At 45.0% G+C, this 21,349-nt stretch overlaps 1 protein-coding gene across 3 annotated transcripts in view; it reads right to left on the minus strand.

The window, feature by feature from the left end:
* Positions 1–21,349, minus strand: part of ANKH (ANKH inorganic pyrophosphate transport regulator) — a 128,958-nt gene that overhangs the window by 97,078 nt on the left and 10,531 nt on the right. The window contains exon 1 of one of the 3 annotated variants that reach the window (XM_081825914.1): positions 710–1,908. The exons of the other annotated variants lie outside the window; for them this stretch is intronic. The gene's annotated coding sequence lies outside the window, so the exon portion shown is untranslated. Of the gene's footprint in view, positions 1–709; positions 1,909–21,349 lie in introns of those variants that run through there. 3 annotated transcript variants of the gene reach the window in all.

Raw genomic sequence — 21,349 nt, forward strand, 5'->3', positions numbered from 1 at the left:
TTGGGATCCTGTTCACTGAGAGTTGATCATTTGGCAAGTTGATGCATTACATCATGGTTCTCCTCCCCTCAGATTATCTTTTTATTGTAATGGAGATTTGAACAGAGGCCTTCAGGAGACAATGCCATAATCTGAAATGGTCATTTGATTGCTGACAGTTTCCAAACCTGTCCAGGTAGGTGAAGGACCCATATTTGCTTGGATAAAGAGCAGTACTCTGCAAACTTCAGATCATAGCCCGTGGGCCCATTCTAGCATGGGATAAAGCATATTAACTACAGACAAACTACAAAACATGTCCCCTTGTTTCTAGGCATGTCGACAACACCTTCCTTTAAGAACTGCTATCTATTTTATGGCAATTAGAGAAAGCAATCATGGTAACCTTATCACACAATTAGACATAAAGCTGTCCATGACAGGTTGGCTTGGATACCACCCATGGATGTGTTATGAAAAACAAGCTTGTCTTTACTCTACTGCAGTTCTTTGGGCCGTACCATAAAATAAAACCCATCAATAATGTGCCCTCTCATAAGGATCTCATTATAGGGAAATTTACTTGTGAAATTATTTCATAGCTCAAACTCTAGCCATGCTATAGGAAAATATCAGTTTATCAAAATAAGGTGCATCCCCTGCACTGTATCCAAATCAGAGGTAAAAGACCAAGCTAGCAAATGACTTTGCCCAAGTCAAATGTACCTACCTTTAAGGTCTGAATTACTCAAGGGAATTCCTTGTAGGACAATCATTCAGAAGAAACAATATCGAAGCATGGTCCTTCACTACAGCTTTAGTTAATTGATGACTCTTATTGTATATTATAAAGAAGAGAAATAACAGAATCTAGAAGAATTTATTTAGTATCAGGCTCTGTCCTGAGCACCAGCACATGTTTTCTCTAGTCAAACATTCACTATGACCCTATGAAAAATGTTTTATTCTCAGCCCTTTACCGAGGAGAAGGCAGGCTGGGTGGAGCTGAGTGAGTTAACCACATCCTTCGTAAGTGGCAAAGCCAGTACTTGAACGCAGCTTAATTCTTCAGTATTTTATTTTATTTTTTTAGGGAGGGAGAGAATCTTAAGCAGGCTCTGCAGGGCTCCATCTCATAACCCTGAGATCATGACCTTAGCCGAAATCAAGAGTCGGACGCTTAACTGACTGAGCCACCCAGCTCCCCAGTTCTTCCAGCATTTTTAACTACCACTATGATACTCTGTAAAACCTCTGTTCTCCTTCCTCAATCTTGGCGGTCAGATTTCTAGAAATAACTTAAATAATCAAAAGCGAAACATACTACAGAGTTAGAATTCAGCTTCTAGTGAAAAATGTCAAAGTTCTACAAACAATACTGCCTTCTCTCTGAGATACAGGAGAAAAGTGTCAAATCTCTACTTTATAAACAAACTACCGCATGCTTAGGAAGAACGTATTTGGGCATGTTGCCTGTCCTTGTGCAGCAAATCAGCAGGAATGCCTGACACACGATCTAGAATCTTCTTCTGCCAGGCTAGTGCTGGGCAACCATTATACATCATGCATGTCTCACGAATCAGTCTTTGAAAAAAACCTCCTCGCAAAATCAGATCACACAGAAAGAGTTGTTGCACATTTCTCGTGTTTCAGGCAGAGATCTGAGACAAATGGAGGCTGTTTTCCCGTCCTCAGGATATATAAAAGAGGTCATACTGAGGTAAGTACCGTGTCTTCATCGAAGTTCATGAATTCGCTCCTAATTGAATAATAACTTCAAGAAAATATCAACTTCGCCTCTGAAATGATCCTTCACGATCTTAGCACCATGTTATATAAAGCAGGAAATTATGAGTGCTTCATTCCCGGTCCTGGTTTTGCAATACTTGGAAAAGGCGCCTGTCTATTCTTTATCTGTAGGATGGATGCAAGGATGAATTAATGTGAGGAAAGTACTGTGTTTTAGGTTGAAAAACACCTCATTATAGGTCTCATTAAATCACCCTGACAGACTAAATACATCCTTAAGGATAACTACTAAGCATGTTCTTAAAAATGGGTACAGGAAGCGGAATTGTGAGGCAGGAGTTTTCTGTATTTGAGGCTGCCCTTCCAAACCTTCGAAACCTGTTGTGCCTGGGGTTGGTTGGGCGATCATGTTTTCCTCACGCGGTGCCGTATCACACTGAGGACACATCCCTTGCGGCTAGCTCCCAGTGCTGGCACTGACCCTGGCCTGGTCACACACACAGCCTGTGATCCCAGGCTGCCTGCTTGATGGTGTTCTTTCATTCAACTTACTGCTTCGGGATTCTGGACACACAGTGTGAGGCTGCCTGGGTTTTCTCATTGGTTATCTGCTGATTTTGAAGTCACAGAACCCTATTTCTTTCCATGGGTGTTTCTAGATGCCAAGCATTTGGGGGAGGGAGGTTGGGAGGGGTACAAGGACAGTTCTTGGCTGGGCTACAAGCATGGCTTTCACTAGCGGGGTTGTGATGCCCTACTCAGAAACCTCAGAGAGACAGGGGGCTCCAGAAGGAAGGGTGTGGAAACTATCTATGTTCCCACTAGCTGTTTTCATTATTATTTTGGCCACTCTTAATTACGTCACTAAATGTCTCATTAAAAAAAAAAGACTTTTCTTGCTTGTCACATGTCCTCACTTTGCTATATATAGTTCAGCTCATTTACTGCTGGCTCAAGGCACTAGGATGGTATATGCTAAGATGTGCCTCGAAGACATTTCCAGGATCCCCTTTTCCCATGCAGAATGCTGCCACAATATTTACAGTCATGATTCCCATGTGCAAAGGGGTTCTCGTTCAAATGCCTGCATACCATCCTCCTCCGAGAAATCCTACACTATAGGAAACCATCCTTATTGTCAACCCAACATTGCCCAAATGTACTTGATCACGTGGTCCAATCTGCACCTAAACCCTATTATCCTACAGCAGATTTTGGGAAACTTGCTCAACTAAGGTATTCACAGAATTGAAAACAGTCTCTTTTCCTCAACTAGACTATGAATCTTGCTAATTGAGGAGAAGTGGTTAGCAAACCATGGACTATTTCCCACATATTAATCTTTTTCATCAACAAGTTAAAATCTGAAGAAAGATAAGGAGGAGGGATAACACCTTTAAGGAACAAAGCTTAATCATCTATAAAAGATATTTTGCTTTTAAAACCTACCCTAAATTTTGAGGGGGGAAAAATCCTTGCTCAGCAAAGCATCCAATTCTCTACCAGAATTTTCCAACAGCTCATAATACCAACAGGAGGGCACAGCTCTACTCCTCATTACAGTGGAAATTCCTGGCAGCTCCCTTCCAAGAAAAGAAAGTTTTAGATCAAGAACCTCCAAATACTGATATTTTCTGGTCTGAAAATCATACTAAGAAATCAATCTTTAAGCAGTTACCTTTCCAAAACAGAACATAATAAAAAAACTAAAAATGTAACAAAAACGACTTAAAAGTTATTAAAAGGTTGCTGCCACAGACATAAATTTATTGTCTCAGTGGAAATTCTGACAGTTTTCCATGTGTAAATAAGTATTATTTCCACTGTTGTCCTTTGTTATAAGGTCCCCAAAATAGTTGCAACGAGGGAAAAAAACCTTCTAGGTTATAAATAAGCATATCCTTTCCAAAAAAATTCAATAACAAAAGTCAACTATCAAATTGCTAGTTAATGGCTTGAGGGGTAGTTACACACAGAGGGAAAAGTCAAAATAAACAGATTATAGTAAGTAAATAAGCAGATTTGTGGAAGCATTCGAGTCATCTAGAAAACACACTATGAGAATTAAAAACAAATTCCAATAGATTTATTTAAAACTGGTGCAAGGGGCGGTGGACTCTTGATCTCAGCTCAGGTGTTGATCTCAGGGTTGTGAGTTCAAGCCCTGCCTACTTAAAAACAAAAAACAAAAAACAGGGCTCAAGAGGAGTTGGAGGTGGTAAAATTCCAACAAAGGTTAAAGTGAATTTTAATTACTCTTCCTGTTTTAGGTTCCTAGCTTTAAAATGGGGATAAGGATCTAGGTTCCACTGGGAGAGCAATGAAAAATTCGGGAAGAATATGACTATCGAGATACTGGAAATACACCAACACCTACTAACCTTTCTGCAAGGAGAAATTTTACTAGTTAAGATTACTTCCAGCCTGCCTTCCAAATGACAAAATATATCTCGCTACAGTGGAATGGGTAAGTAGCCAGAGACAATTTCTGGGTGCTTAATACTTCCAACCTTGATGTAATCCCACTGCTGCTTTGGTGGGCCCCTAGCTTGGCCAACCTGATACGGAGGCTCCAGCAACCTGCACTCTTATTCCTGGGACTCTGATGGATTGGCAGGGCAGCAAGCAGAAAGTCCCTGAGGTCAGTGGCTCATGACAGATTGTATCTTCAAATGTCCTAGAGGCAGGTAAATACTCATTCCATTCTTAAATCACAGCGTAGCCATATATGTTGGAAGTTCTACCAGAGAAGAATTGGTTTGACGTGCTCATTAAAAATGACGTCTCTTTCTTGATATTCTGACACCCTGGGCTCTCTAAATTAGCTCAGGTCTTGAAAAGGGTTTATTTGTGGACAGAGGCGTTAGCTCTTCATGCTAATAGGTAACGGTTAAAACCAAGCTCTTACCTACTAAACTTAGACAGCTTGTTCAGCTGTTAGAAATGCCAATCTTTTTTTTTTTTTTCAGTGAGGGAAAGAATGGGAGTGGGGGAGCAGAGGGGGAGAGAGAATCTTAAGCAGGCTCCACCCCCAGTGTGGAGCTCGACATGTGGCTTGATCTCACCACCCTGAGACCATGACCTGAGCCAAAATCAAGAGTCGGATGTTTAACTGACTGAGCCACCCGGGTGCCCCAGAAATGCCAGTCTTTGTAACACCTGCAGCAAGGGAGGCTGAAGCAAGATTCTTGCTTGCTCTTTCCCTGGCCTTATGTATATATGGTCCCAGGACTGAGCCCTAGGGCTACAGGAGTAAGAGAGGGTGAGGATTACATTAAGAGTCAGGACTGAAAAGCTGCTGCACAAGCTTAAAAGAAAATGGTGATCTTTCCCAGAGCCTTTTCAAAGCAGCCCAGATATTACCCTTTGTGGACTGGCCTGTGTTGGGCCTGAGGGGGCAAGCCCAACTGATCTGAGGCCCTGCCCAGCTCATCAAATATTAGGCAAGAAGAAAATGACCCGGTGCATATTTATATGTGCTGGTGGGTCATTCCTTCGTCCATGTAACAGGAGTACTTTTGTGCGAAGGGACTATTAGGGGCTCTGCAGTCCTCCAGCAACGCTCTAGCTTCTCTTTCCCGTATCAAAACTCTTTTCAGTAACACACCTCCTAAGAGTTGGCAGCAGGAAGGAATGAGGAGACCAGCAAGCACAGGCGTGGGCCTTCTGTGGGGCTCATGCTGACATGCGTTCCGTCCAGACCCGACCTGGCCTAAGTTCAGAACGTGGCTCCCCTTCCACAAAACTCACAAGCATCTCAGAAGCAACTCTAAAGTGATTTTATATAAAATTTTAAAGTATGAGGCAAAAAGGCCTGATGTCATGGCAAAGGACACGAGCTCTCCTGTTGGCCTGTCGGCGCTGCTATCTGTCCCTGGACAAGCTAGCTGCCCCCTGCAACTTTAGTTTCCCCATCTGTAAAGATGACAGGCGCCGTCTCATAGGGCAGAGCGTCCATTTAAAATGCTGAGTCTATGCACAGTCCAGAGGAGGAGGCCCCCCATACACAGCGATGACTATTGCTGTTACCATCGCTAATTACAGTGAAGGCAGGCTAGTTCAGTAGACAGAGGGAAAAGGACTCTGTTGGGGAAAACCCAGTTTTACTGCTGACTTAGTACGGGATTTCTTGAGATTCTTAAAAAATGTAAAGGTCTATTGTGTGGTCTTGGGCAAGTCACTTACCCTCCCTATGTCTTCGTGTCCTCATTTGGAGAAAGAGAATCATAACAGGAGCTGCTTCATAGTGTTATTTAGCAGATTAATGAGTTAATATCCATAAAGGATTTAGAGCAGTTACCCAGAACACAGTCAGGACTAGATAACTTGTTTGTTGTTTTACCATCGTTAAGACAAAGAAAACACTGTTCTCAAATAAGTCAGCCAGAGTAGGAAAGAAAAGCCTATTTACTTCACTAACATTAATGAATCAAATAGTGTTGTGTTTTTTTTTTAAGATTTTATTTATTTATTTGACAGAGAGAGAGGTAGCGAGAGCAGGAACACAAGCAGGGGGAGTGGGAGAGGGAGAAGCAGGCTTCCCGCAGAGCAGGGAGCCCGATGCGGGGCTCGATCCCAGGACCCTGGGATCATGACCTGAGCTGAAGGCAGACGCTTAATGACTGAGCCACCCAGGTGCCCCTCAAATAGTGTTATAATCTTTTGCTGCTAGTACAGTTAATTTTAATTTTTATGGTGATCTCTTTACAATAGGTTTTTTAAAACATATATATAATTCTGTATTTGTACGGAGTTGGTTAAATTTTAAGATGCTTCCAGATGTATTTTTAATTCTGTTAAGACTAAGAGACTCATGTTAAAAGAGACGAACGTGCACCTCTGGTTAATCATTAGAATAACTTGGGCAAGTCTGTGCCATTATAAAAGGGAGCCTGAGAAAAGTCTGACAGTCCATGGTCATGGTCAGCTCAGCACACGCTGAAATGCTTCTCAAGTCCAGGGCCACTGACTTTGAAAACCAATTTTACAATCAGGCTCTTGATCCTTTGGATGGCTTGGTGTGTTGGTGATAAAAACCCGCAGGAGTCTGCACTCTCCCCTAACAGGTATCTCGTGCTGCTTACCATCATTTAATTTCAAGCCTTCAGAAGATCCAGAAACACCCATACAGTGTTACTATGAATTTTTGGCTCGTGAGATTCTGGCAGATGCTCCTGTTGGCTGTGAATTACTTTTCCTGTTTGTCTTTCTGCTTATCCAGTCACCCTCTTTGTCTCCTGCCGGAATCACACTCGGGGGGCAATCCTGTCCATTTCCAGAGAGCCCGGAGCACCTTCCCTGGTGCAGGCGGGAGCTGCCGTCCCGGGAGGGCCCTCCCCTGCCTGAGGCCACAGGAGAGGAGACAGAGGGGATAGGCTCCAGCACAAACAACTGGTCCCTGAGGGGCTGTCTGCTTAATTCCAATGGGATTATGTTACTTGGCAGATGGTACTGTGCACACTTTCTGATAAAGGACAGTTTAGAAACAGTTTATTCTTCCAATAAATCACTTAACGAACATAACAAAACACTCCACAGTGTGAATTTTCCTGCCAGTGTATACAAACTGCAGGTGTGCCCAGGCGAAAACCCAGCCAGACCCTTCCCAGCCCCTAAGGTGCGCGCAGATGTTGGCCACAGAACAGGATCGCTATCCACGTCAAGACAAAGAAACACCAAAGGCCTGAGCGCTGGGGACTTGGGTGTTTGTAAACAACAGGAGAATCTCTTTGAGCAATAACTAATCATAAACTAATCTGCACAAAGATCCTTCAAGCGATTTTGACCTAGCTATCCAAATATATCTTCACTTCGCTTTTTTGAGCAAATTGAGCCTAGTGCCCTGTTCCTTTAACAGAGGGGGAAAGGTCTTGAAAGTAAAGTGTGAGGATGTATCAGTGGGTTGCCTAGCAACTGCAGCCCGCACATTCTCTGCTTTCTTAGATTTCAACCTAAGGGCTCAACTGGGAAAGGTACCGACTTACTTTTCATTTCTGGAAAAGGAAAGATCATGCTCTTTCCTTCTAACCCTTAAGAGAGAGAGTAGTGAGGGCAGGTAAAAAGGATGCTAACACAGATGAGTTGAAACTTCTTAACTCGGGGCACCTGGGTGGCTCAGTCGGTTAAGTGTCTGCCTTTGACTCAGGTTATGATTCCAGGGTCCTGGGATCGAGTCCCGCATCGGGCTCCCTGCTCGGGGCGGGGGGGGGGTCTGCTTCTCCCTATTCCTCTGCTGCTCCCCCTGCTTGTGCTCTCTCTCTCTCTCAAATAAATAAATAAAAATCTTTATAAAAAATAAAGGCTTTTTAAAAAATCCTTCTTAACTTGAATGTGCGTGCGCGGGCGCTCACACACACACACACACACACACCACACAGTTGTGGCTTGCTGTCTGTATACCAGCATATTCTGTAGCCTGAATTCTTCATATTGTATCAGTTAAGAACAAAAACCAGAGAGATTCCTTTTTTTTTAAAAAAATCTTTAGCATAAAAAAGAGCTTTCGTTCGGTTCTGTTTTCAAGGCTGGGGAGATTCTGATCAGTCTCTGAACTCCTATTACCCTCAGACTGAAATCCAGACTAGAAAATGCCAAGCCCCAGACTTTCCTTTTCCTAGAAGAAGCGACAAGACGCTGGACAACAGAATGAAAGCCCCAGTGGTGCTCACCGTGCAGGATCTTGTTCTCAATATTCTAATTCTGCAACATAAAGAGGACACTTTGTGCACTTTGTGGATGTCTGTGGGACCCAGCGTTTATTCTGCCCCGGGGCGGAATGTGAAGATGGGACATCTGCCATCAGAGGGAGGAACCCCTGCCTTGAGTGCCAAGCTCCATGTAACCAATCACAGACTGAACCAGAGCAAACGACCAATATCTGACCTTTTCTGTGATCTAACATAATAATGTCCAGGCTGGCCTTTTCCAAGACAGCTAGCCACACCCCTCCACGAATGCCACCAAACCTTCTGAGAATAAGCAAGAGAATAGATAAGAAGTTGTTAAATTCTTTATTCTGGGGACTCTTGCCATATCAGTGATGGGTGCAAACATTTTGCTTTCATCCCAACCACATTCTCTATAAACTGGTTTGCTCAAAAAGAGATTCCAGCGCTCTCATTCTCACAAAGTGGAGCATCTGGCTAGAGCGAGGAATTCCCTCAACACTTTATGATAGTTTATTTTTTCCTCTTTCTGTATCCAAGATACACGGTTTAAAGATTTTTGAGAAGGAACATTATGTTACTCCAGCAGGGTGTATGTACCCAGCGTTTTCTATTTTGTCCTAGGACAGAACCACATGGAGAAGGTTGTTTCTGCCGTAATTTCCTAGGAAGGAGGCGAGAGTGAAACAAATCACAAACATGGGTTGTTCTTCTCTGGATTCAGACCTCAGCCAAATTCTGATTTTTCTAACTGGGTTTTTACCATGCTAAATTTGGAATCTAACACTCTATTCATAAGGTAAATTGAGTTGTGCATTTTCTTGATTTGTGAGTTATTTTTTTATTACGTATCATTTCTTCTTTTATTTTCCTTGTTAAAATTTTAAATTAAAAGAATTTTAAAAACGGCTTTATTGAGGCATATTCAACATGCATATTTAAAGTATTCAATTCAATGTTCTGACGTATGTATACACCAGTGAAGATATCACCACACTCAAAACAAGCAATTCATCCAGCACCCCAAAAGTTTGCTCCTACTTCTTTTTCTTGAGATATAACTGACATGCAACATTGTACCAGCTTCAGGTGTACAACATGATGATTTGATATATGTATATATTGTGAAATGATCACCACAATAAAGCCTGGCTCACATCCATCAGCACACATAGTTAACAAATTCTTTTTCTTGTGATGAGAACTTCTAAGGTCTACCCTCTTAGCAACCTTCAAGTATATGATACAGTATTTCTGACTCGAGTGTCACAGTTATTCTAATGGTTGCTTTAGTGGTCACGTTCAAGTAAAAGCAGATGCCAATGAATCTGCTGCCTAAGATGGTTTCTAGAAGAGACACATAATTTGATTTAGTAAGTACTACATTTTCAAGCTTCCTTCAAAATTCTGATTTATCAGGTTAAAGAAGTTCCCATCAGCTTTCTAATGATGCCCAGACAGGCTCATCAGAGTCTGTCCCTCAGAAAAAGGTGTTCTGACACCTGAAGACAGCCAAGGTGTGGGGCGCCTGGCGGGCTTGGTAGGTGGAGGGTGCAACTCTTGCTCTTGGGGTTGTGAGTTCGAGCCCCACACTGGGTGTAGAGATTACTTAAAAATAATATCTTTAAGAAAAAGAAAAGACAGCCAAGGTGCATCCTGAAAGGTGACTCCAAGGACCTCTATGACAATGGACAGTGAAAGCAAGACAAGCGAGGCTCCCAGAAAAAACTCACAGCTGCTCCAAATTAGCATGTTTTTTGGTTTTATATAACTTGGCAGGCTAATACCTTAATCTTGAGCTTTTCTTCTTTACCCTCTAGCACGTATTGGGAACTTCCCTAAAAGTTTTATGGGAAAATGTATACGACGAATATGCTTAAGGACACTAGTTGTCACTATTGGTTTTATATTCATTAGGTAGAGTGGGGCAAACAAAATGTTTAGAGGGATGAAGAACTAACATACAAAGTTTTGTAAAAAAAAAAAAACACAACAAAACAAAACAAAGGAAAATAGCAGGCCTCTTCCATCTGGACAAACAAGGGATCCAAGGGAAAATAATGAAAGCATAAAATTATGTGGTATTTCTTTTTTAAATTTTATTTTTTAAGTTGGGGTAAAATATGCATAACATTCAATTTAGCATTTTAACGATTTTTGAAGTGTACAGCTCAGCAGCATTAAGCTCACCCACACTGTGGTGCAACCATCACCGCACTCTCCTTAGGAACCAGCTCGGACTCACTCTGCGTAAGACAGGGTGGGGGGACTAAAGTGAGCTGACCGTCCAGGCCTGCAAAGTACCAAAGCCGTTCGCTTGCAGCATCCTGAGAAAACGCTCAGCTGAGTTTCTAGGGCTGGACCTGAAACACGTGGCAGGGGCAGGGAGTGTGGGTCTTCCGTCTAGGCCACCTCTGATGAGAAACACTCAAGTGTCTCCTCCGTTCACTCAGGGCTCATGAGCCACTACTGAGCAATCAGGTTACCACTGCATGGTGATTTCCTTCCCTTTCCTCTCTCAGCAATAACGCCCAGAGCAGAATGTTCTGGACACGCAAGGCAGAATACATGGAGATCCCAGGACAACACACCCATTCTACCCAACCGTCTCCTATACTCAGCACACTTTGTTCCACTGTGATTCCCTGCAGCACAGCAAAGAGCTTCAGGGTCTGCGGGCGTCTATATTGTGTTCAGAGTACTGAGCCATCAGAACCTTTGTAGACACTGCTCCCTGAGTCTGAAAACTGCCTTCGCCTCAGCAGAGACCCCATCCCCTGGGCTCTTCAGCTCCCCGACGGACGAGTCACTGTGGCTCTCAGTTTTCCGCAACACACTAGACTTCAATGAATGAAAGCCCCTCCCAGCAACTATGGGTTGGGGGGGTGCGCTGACCAAACAAGGGAAAAAGAGCCCATCTGATAGCAGCAGAAGAGTCCACGGAGTGAGAGCTGACCGACAGGCCCTGGGCAGAAGACTGAGCCCGAGGAAGAAGCAGGCAGGAGGAAGCTCAGGAGGAAGGTGGGTGCTTCTCCTGCTGCTGGGCTCCAGGAGCCCTCTGTCCCTCCCCCGACGTGTCCTGGCTCTTGGTCTCTGCATTGGGTAGGGGAGGACACAGGCCAGCACTGAAGGAGGACTAAGTAAAGAGGGGCAGTGAGGATGACCCACCGAGTTAATGCAGTTCCCACTTCCCAATCTGACAGCCCAGGCAGCACCTGTCAAACACTGTGGGCATGCGTTTCACATGCTCCGGTAAGTACAACCACCATCCGCTTTGGACACCTACACGTGACCTTTCCTTTTTTCAAATTTTATTTATTTATTTACTTACTTACTTATTTAAGGTGGGGGAGGGGCAGAGGGAGAGGGAGAGAGAGAATCTTTAGCAGGCTGCATGCCCCCACGGAGCCACTGCAGGGCTCAATCTCAGGACCCTGAGATCATGACCTGAGCCGAAATCAAGAGTCAGGTGCTCAACCAACGGAGCCACCCATGGGCCCCTAAATGTGACCTTCTCTTAAGGAACCTGATCCTTTTCTCTTACTCCTCTGAACCCACAAAGCAGGGATGAAGGGGAAGAATAGAGTGTTCTGGCATCATCTGCACTGTTCTGTCCTGGAGCCAAGTCCACATTCACATCCCTCACAAGAGGGAACGAGTCTCTTGGCTGCAGAGCAGAGCAACTTTATTAGCTGGGCTGCAGGCTTTGTCTCTCTCTGCCTCATGCCTTAGCTGCCCTGAATTTGGGTATTAACATAAAGGCCTTTTTCATTTGTTCATATTCCCACGGTTGGCCGTCTTGGGACGATTCTGATGTCGTTACGTTTCTCTCTACAGTCCATTCTTTCTTCATACCATAAGCAAACAGGCTCACTGGTTTCCTAAACACATGATTATGTCTCATGTGCCAAGCTGCGTTGACCTTAACTTCTGGCCTCAGGTGGTTCTAGCTGCATGTGCACTATCCCAGGGCTTTCGCCAGACTTCTTGGCCACCAGCTCAACAGCAGGAGCAAACCTCAATTTAGAAGAGGTCCTGCAGCCTGAAGACAGACAAGGCTGGTGCATTTCAAACGCCAGTCTTGCAAAATGAAGGGCTCTGCATCCAAGGCAGTGCACGCTCTCGGGGAGGCGGGGGTGGGGGGGGTGGGGGGGGCAGGAAACCAAACCACTCAGGGCACCGCGTTAGCCGAGAGCAGCAAAATCATGATTGGTATGACTTCCATCCACGCTGGGAGGGGAAAGGAGGTGCCTCAAAGCAAACGCTTCTGCGGCCAGTAAGGAACACAAAGATCACGGAAGGGGAAAAGGGCAGTTGGCGATTTTGAAATCACATCTCCTCGGCTGCCACTGTTGAGTAAGCAAGTGCTGTGCATGAGGAGGCCCTGAAGGGGGGGTGAGGAAGGCGCCCTGCAATCCTGTGAGGGCGGCATGCTTCGGCAGAGAGAAGCAGCAAGTTCACAGGGCGCTGCTCAGTGAACAAAAAGGTTGCAATCAAGGAGGGTATATCAAGGGCTTCATCTATCCTCCCGGGAAGCACCTCTGTGCAGGGCCGGTCCTATCATTTCTGCCGGCCTTTGGCTCCGCACCGCACACCGCTGGTGCGGGGCCGGCCCACCGCTCAGGCTGCCCGCACGGCTGGGCCGGCAGTGGGAGTCTATTTATTTGGTGCCTATAGATACGGACCCAGTCTTCCTGACAATCTTGACATAAAGAGAGGTTCTCCGACTCAATATGGGAGGACCCTATGCCTTCCAGTGACCACTGCTCATGATGAGACCCCATGGAAAACGACAGTCGAAAATTCAGTAAGGGTTTTAATTTCCTTTTCTAAGTTTTACATTCTGTTCAGTGAAGAAGAAAGACCTCGAGTGTTATTATTGTGCTAAAGCAGGAATAATTACTAGGAAGGAAACGATATTATAAGGAGAGGTAAGTTATAAATTATTTTAATGATCCGTTGGCGGGGGGGGGTTGGGGTTCATCTCCCTTGGCTTTCCCCCTCATCCCCTCCCCCTCCCCACCAAAAATTCAAAAAGCGAGCAAATAAATAGAAATTCCTCAGAGGGGAGATAAAAGAAGAAAAATGCTTTTACGCCCAGGAGCTGTCCACCCCTGGAAAAAAACAACAGCACAGGCATAAAAAAGGCTATTTCTGCATTTTGGAAAACCACACAAGATGCAGACTATACGAGCCTAGAGTCCCTACAAGATTAATTGTACCGTACTCCCATCCAGTCTGGTTGCGAGCTCTAATTTCAAAGCCCCCACTACTAGCTTATGGCAAATCCATGCTCTACCTTCTAAGATTTTCTTCCTTTCTTTCTCTTTAAAACTGAATGCCATCCAATTAAAAAAAAAGAGAGAGAGAGAAAAACTGGCTTATTTCAAACAACCCATAAATATTTTATACTATGTTAAGGGAAACCTCAAATAACACAAAACTATCAAAATGTTGCCACGGTTATGTAATCAATGATTTAATAAGCTCAAAAGAGAAATAACTACAAACAAGTACACATCACAGCTCTGGGTTGAGGAGGACGGGGTTTTAATTTACAATACAGTGCTGTGTTTTAAAAACACACGACTCTCATTTCTACGCCTCCCCCTCTGGACTTACCTGTCAAGCTGAGTTGCTAAGGAACTGGCATATACTAGAGATCGGATTTCTTCTTTGTAAACTTGGTGTGGCAGGTACATCCCAAGTGCATTTTCTTTTCCACCTTCTCATTTGGATTTTGGATAGGGAAAGCACTCTAGTTCTATTTTTAACCATATTCTCTCATTTTGTGTCACGGGAAGTGATGTAACCCTCCCTAAAGCAAAGGACTTTCCCCTCCTACAATGTTGATGATACATAGATAGTTTATAAAACTATTTATTGAAATAAATAAAACCATTTGCACAGGAAATTATTACAGGTTATCAGGTGATATATTCGATGGAGGGAGGGAAGATGGGCTTAATAGCAATATTGTTTGCTATCAGATTAATATTACTTCAGTGTTACTTTCTGCTAGGGTCCCATGCTGTGACATGTAATATAATATTGTCCCTGCTGTGACATAGAATATGGAGCATTAAAAGCTTGTTGGTTTGGCTGCAGCCCATTCTCACCACAAAAAGTCCAGCGTGCATAATGCTCTTTACTAGGAGCAACAGCTAACATGGTAAGTGCCTCTGGCCACGGTTGCTCTGCACATCGGGGTCTGTCCAGGCTCACCCTAACTGTAGTTGTGCAGGGTGACTCCTCTGCCCCAGATGGAGATGCATACTTGCCAATCAGACAAGATTGGCATCCTTTAAGAGACTGCTTTGATGGTCATCTGGATGTGTACCCCTCCAGGGAAGCTTGTCTTGGGGGACTTCCGGGGCTGAAGGTGAGGGCCATTAACTAGGAGTGGCCCGCGGGGTGGGGACTCCCGAGCATCCTTCCCCACCTGCTGGGTTAAGACCGCCTCACTAGGCAGCACCCCGTAGTACTCAAATTACCCTGACTTCTTCCCTCAGGCGAAAAAACCTCACACAAAAGGGCATGTTTTGGCATGTTTTCTTTCACCAGAAAATGCTTCTTATCCCAAACACAAGCATAACTGTTTCTCAAGGTAGTCGGCCTCACTGGCATCTACGTGAAGACCAGTTGGTGAACCCGAGTTATCAAGTCCATGCCTCTGGTCACTCCCTCCCTGACGTGGGGCCAGCTTCGACATCTGCGAGGACTGGCTTTCCCCTCCGGGTGGGGAAGGGAGGCCACTCTGGTCGCACACACGCACGCGTCCTCCCGGTCCCGCCGCGGACCTGAGCTGAGCTGTGTGCCAGGCGGTGCGCTCAGGAACAAGTGCAGCCAATTCAGTTTGCCAGCCCTCCATGTAGAGGGACAGACGCGCTCCAGCTGGTAAAAGATGTGGGCCCTAGGCGCTGACCTTGAGCTCATCGCCTGTGTTCTGTGGCTTACGGTTTCAAGCAAGGGGTCATTTACTTCATCCATTTACTTCACCCCAGCCCATCTGAGGCTCCCCCTGTGCTGAGTGCTGTGGGAAAGGGAGCCCTGCCTTGGGGCTTCACGGTAAGGTGGGGACAGACATGTGGCACCACCGAGATGCCAGGAGGCATGGGACGCAGGAGCCCCGGGGCCTCCAGGAAGGGCGGACTGCTGCCATGAATGAAAAGGCAAGAGACTCATCACTGCGGCCATCCAGGCAACCTAATCTGAAATTAATGAATGCTTGAAAGGGAAAAATTATCCTTAAAAAAAGACACCTGATTTATGAAAAGGTGCTGAAAAGCAGAGGAAGCTCCGATGTCTGCCAGAAGGTACAGCCAGTGAAAGCCCAGGGAGCCCACATCGAGTGTTTTTTTCCACCCGATGATTAGATTTTAAGAAAGTAATACTCGGCAGCATAGACAAGGAGGCAGGGCTGCAGGGCACATGGGGCAGTTCAGAGGCGGGCAGCGAGGCTGGGGTGAAAGCGGGCAGGTCATTTTGGCAAGGCGGAGCCCTATGATAGGAATGTTGAGGGAAGAACAGAGCCACGTATGCAAGCCAGAACCCAGGGGGACTGGGGTGGACCCTGCCGGGGACACTCAGCTCTGCTAAGCTTGTGCCGGGACTCTAGCTCATGCTGAAAGGCAGCACCCATGCTCACTAGACAGAGCGGGCCCTCAGACAGGGATGGGGGAGGAGGCTGAGGACACAGAGACCCCCGAGCAGGGGAGGTTATCCCAGGGCTGCGCACGCAGGAACCCGCCAGGCTCTCAGCAGCTCGGAGCCCTGCCACTTCTCTGCTCTCCAGGTCTGTTTTCTGTAACCCCAACATTGGACTCCATACTCCTTGGGGCTCCACAGGACCCAGGGCTGGGAAGGAAGGTGGAGCTCAGCTCCAAGAGGGGAATGAGGGCGGCCGGGGCCCGTGGGCTCTCTGGCCAAGCAGGGCCTCTACAGACGTCCGCTGGCAGTGGCCTCCCTTCTCCTTCCAGGCAGGGTTACCCTACGTGCCTCTGGGTTGTGGATCAACCCTCACATTTAATGAGAATGTATTTTATAAGCTGTGAAGTCCTCTGCAAAAATGAAGTGTACTCCAGGCAAAGGAAGGGCGATGTTCATTTTGTTGCCTCCTGAAATAAGGTTATTTACTTCGGCTGAATTAAAAAGAAAAAAAAATGGGTTAAGTATTTGTCTTTCCATGTAATCTAAGGCATTCGGTTTGTCTCACATTGGAGATGACATGGCTGATTCTCAAAAAGAAAAAAAAGTCTGGATATAATATATAATTAGAGATACTCATTTTACAATATGGATATGGTCCAATTCCAGAAAATATCTTCACTTCCCCAAATTCTCATCTACATTCTGAGCTTCCTAGTGGCTTGTGGGTCTCTTCCTAGGAAATGCTGCTTTTGCATTATTTTTCGAGAAGATGTCAAAGGAATGCAAGCACAGGTAAGCCTAAATCCATAGGTACAGGTAGGTGTTACAAAATTTTACTCACTAGAAAACACAGCAAGCTACTGTAATCACAGTTGATGAGTCACGTGCATCCAGAAGATGCTTTTCTTTTCTTTAATGACTGGTGTGTAATTGATGTACAATATTTTATTGGTTTCATGTGAAACGCAGTGATTCGACGTTGGTATACACTGTGAACTCATCACCACAAGGCTAGTTACCATCTGCCACGAGACATTTAATTAAATAGTACTGACTGTATCTCCCATGCTTTGATTTTAAGTTAACTTGACGTCCATGGTGGGGGGCACCCACCTCCCCCTCTCCCAGCCATGACCTTTCTTACATTGTTATCAAACCAACTGTTCCTAAAGTTAATTAAGACAAATGACGTTTTTCAACATTACTGCTTTCCCCAATTCCTACTATTCTAACAGCATGGTTTTCTACTAGTCCTCGCTGCAGATAATATAATATTTTAGTAACACTAAGGTTAAATTATTTTGGTGGAATGGCCTGGAAACCCAGCCACAATTCATAATATTTCTATAGCAAAATGTATTCTAACTGCATTTTGTGAATTATAAACAGACTGTAAGCTCTAGACAATACTAAAACACAGATAAACAAACATAAAGGCGTAACAGGAACCCCTCTAAGGTTAGTCCACTCCCTACTGTTTACCCAGCAGACATTTAATATACAGAAAGAGCAAACTAGGGAGCCTCATCAAATTTAATTCCAGATGGCATCTCTCTGCTGTCACCAGGCACCTGGTGCAAATGTAATCTTATCCTTAGCACAGCACCATGATGATGCAGACAAATCTCCTTCCCCCAAAGTCCTCATGGATTCCAATGCCAAACATTCAGAAATGTTGAATTTTCCCCCTCACTATTTCATTAAGGCAAGTGGCTGAGAACAGACTGTATTATAATAAAGCATTTTTTTACATGTTGAAGGAAAAATGAATATTCATAGCATTTGCATTGAGGTAAAAATGCCAACAGCTCTCACTTATAAAGGATGTAACCAAGCTGTCCCAGGAAGGGAAGGAGAAGGAGGGAAGAAAAAAGGGAAGGAAAGGGAGGAACGGGGAGAGAGAGACACACAGAGACAGACAGACAGAAGGCTAGACAGAGACAAGATATTTTTGTAGCTCCCACCATTACCCATATTTTGTATTCTCTCTCAGGCAAGCGATTTCAAACATTTCACTAAAGTTATTAACAAATGAACATGATTGCGACGGAACTTGTTCTCTTCACTCCAAACCAGCTCTTGTAATGTTTTGTGGCATCATCATCCGGCGGCCCTCTCCCACCCCATCTCGTCCATAGCCAAGCCCATGGGATTCTAGAAGGTGTTTCCTTTAGGTTCTCCCTCCCCACCCCAGCCCTATTCTAGGCCACCTCTCTGATGGCTTCCTTGCCCCGGTCTCACCTCCCTCTAATTCATTAGCCCTGCTGAAACCAAAATTATCTTTCAGATATGCAAATCCAAGCACACCACACCCCTCCTAGGAACCCGTCAAAGTTTCCCACTGCTCTCAGGATCAAGGCCAAACTGGAACATTGCCGGTCTGGGTTCTGCTCTCCCTGTGGTCCTGCCCCTGCACCCTCCTGGTCTGGTTCCCTGTTCAAGTCATAGGAAGCATCTGTCATTCCTCACCTGGAATTCCCTTGCTTTTCAGAATAGGGACACACTATCCTCTTTAGGTCGCAGCTCAATCAGAAAGCTTCCCTGACCCTTGAAGGTAAATGTTCCTCTTACAAGATCGCAGAGGAGATCATCCCAGAGGAGGGCACATTCTGTAGAAAGTGCCTGCCTGTCTGCTTATCCTATGGGATAATCACTGCACAGCCAAGGATTGTGTCCATCCTTTTTCTTATTCTGTCCTCTGTGACTAGCACTGTGCTGGGACATAGTAGGTATCCAAGAAACATTTGTTGAATGAACACATTCATGAACACTCTTGCCCTCTGTGTTCCACATTCCCCATTATTTAATAGGGAAAACACTCTGAAACAGTATAGTAAGCACCTGGAGAAACAGGTTACAACTGCCGGCTCACGAAGCACCCACCGTACTTGAGCTTAGTAAACACCTTGGTGGGTCACTGCCATCACTGTCAACAAAACTGAGAAAGGCCTGGTCCCACTTGGAAGTCTGAATTAGAGAAGGGGGTCAATGGGATATGTAGCCATCCTCCTCCAACTCTGGGACAAACAGCAGCCTGTAATTCAAAGTAAATGTAACCTATCATTTCAAAAAGCACATGTTATCTAAATCCCAGTAATTCAACTAAAATAAATAAATAAATAAAAAACTACTGAGAAAATCCAGCATTAAGTGTCTTTTCCTCAAAGTGGAAAAAAAAAAAAAAAGCAACAACAGTATTGCTGGCACACATGCTGTAAAGTCCAAGTGTTTCCGGCATCAGCCTTCAGCATGCTTCTGTCTGTCCTAACCCAGCTGGCTCTGGGCTAAGAAATCCCCTACTGCAAGTCACTGAATCAGTATCAGGAAAAGTCAGCTAGTCAAGACTGGAAAAATAAACAGCTGTAGCAGCAGCATGCCAGGCTCAAAGTCTTAGCAATACTCCCCCTGACACATGTAGCGCTTCATACTTTTCAAAGCACTTTTGTGTCCAGACACTCCAAACGAAGGTATGCAAACCCTTTCTCCCTGTTTGACAGTTGGGAAGGCTGAAGCCCACAGAGGTCAAGGTTTTTGCTCTAGGTCATAGAGCCGGTGGGTACAGGGACGGGGGGAAAATCCAGGGATCCTGTCAGGAGTGGGTGTCCTTTCTCTCAACCTTGCTGTGGTCGGCTGTGGCACTACCAGGAACTACTGGGCAGACGTATGCGGAAGAAACAAGAAGCCACAGGAACTCAGTGCGCCTCCGAATGAGTGTGAACCATTTCCCCTCTCTGCTCTCCAAGGTAGACTTGAAATAGCCAGGAGACCAGGTTAAATAGGAGAAGCCATAGTCAGGGTGGTAGGAAAGAGAGAACACTTTCTCTTCCAGTTCCCATAAATATCACTAGCTCTGCATTTCCCTAGAACTCGGTCAACACAAATATTCTCCTCTGAGACTAAGCAGGAGCCATCAGTCCCAGGAGCCTGGCTGCTTCCCCGAGGGGCTGAATGACACAGGGCACAGCTATTCATTCAATCCCTTCATCTCTGAAGTGGGAAGGTGACCCCCCACGGTGCATGCCAGGTGCCTGAGGGCAGGGCTTGGCATCTAGAAAGGTAACTTTTTCTCCTCTCCCAGGTGTTCACCTGGGAAGTTTTAGGAAGCACACTTCTTGAGCATCACTGAACTCATCAAAAAAGCACTTCTTGGGGCGCCTGGGTGGCTCAGTCTGTTAAGCGTCTGACTCTTGATTTTGGCTCAGGTCATGATCTCAGGGGTGTGGGATCAAGTCCTGTTTCGGGCTCCCTGCTCAGAGGGGAGTCTGCTTGAGATTCTCTCTCTCCCTCTGCCCCTCCCCTCCCCTCCAAGCATTCTCTCTCTCTCAAATAAATAAATCTTAAAAAAAAAAAAAAAAAAAAGCACTTCTCTCTGCTTTGAAAGCTGCCGGGACAGGTATTTTCCCAACGGTATGCAAGTAAAGCCAACACAATCCTTTGCCTCCCTGTGCTTCTGTCTAACCTCCTGCAGAGTAGGGATTTGGTCCAAAACCTGCCCACTGAAAAGAATGAGAGTCTTGCAACAGTTTAAAAGTGTTGCATTATGGAAAACTGAACTGATTTCTCAGCATTAAACAAAATGCTTTTAATAAAAGAAATCATTTGAAGGAGCTGGGCACCATGTGGCTTTGAGAGAACTCCCGTGGAGATTCCTGGTGGCGGGAGCCACTGGGCTGTGAAACAGCATCTAGGCAGGGCCTGCCTGCCAGGGGCCAGAGACACGCACATTCATGTGTGGAACCTGCAGGGGCAAACTGGAACTTTCTGCAGAAGCCTGGAAAGTGGGCACACGTACGCGAGTATTTCCAGTATTAATCCAGGGAAATAATCAGATGTGTGCAAAGATTTCTGTACCAAAAAAAGTTGCCAACCATTATTCATGATAGAACGAAACAGAACCAACTTGAACATCTGACTGCAAGGGAATAAATTATGGCATATCTATGTGAGAGAACATGCGGAAGCTATTAATCATCACGTGTTAGATAAATACTTAAAGGGAAACTGCTTATGATAGCAAATGGAAAGAGGTTACAATTTTGTTTGTAAAATACATGCCAAAAAAAAAAAAAAAAAGGAGGCGGGAAGAACACGTGGTAAAATAACCTACAGCCGCTACCTCTGGGGTCTGGGTTTGCACAGGATTCTTGTTTCTTCAAAAATTTATTGATTTCCCTCCCCTTTACAGTGAAAATGAATATAACTAGAATAAAATTAATACGTGTTATTTTTTTGAGAAGACCAATCCTCTTCAAAAGCCACAGTCTTTCCCAGCAGCTTTTGATGTTAATTAAAAATTTTTTTTATTT

The sequence above is a fragment of the Leptonychotes weddellii genome, chromosome 7 (genome assembly GCF_054177405.1).
Source record: "Leptonychotes weddellii isolate Sample4059 chromosome 7, ASM5417740v2, whole genome shotgun sequence".
In the NCBI taxonomy this organism is placed as follows: domain Eukaryota; kingdom Metazoa; phylum Chordata; class Mammalia; order Carnivora; family Phocidae; genus Leptonychotes; species Leptonychotes weddellii.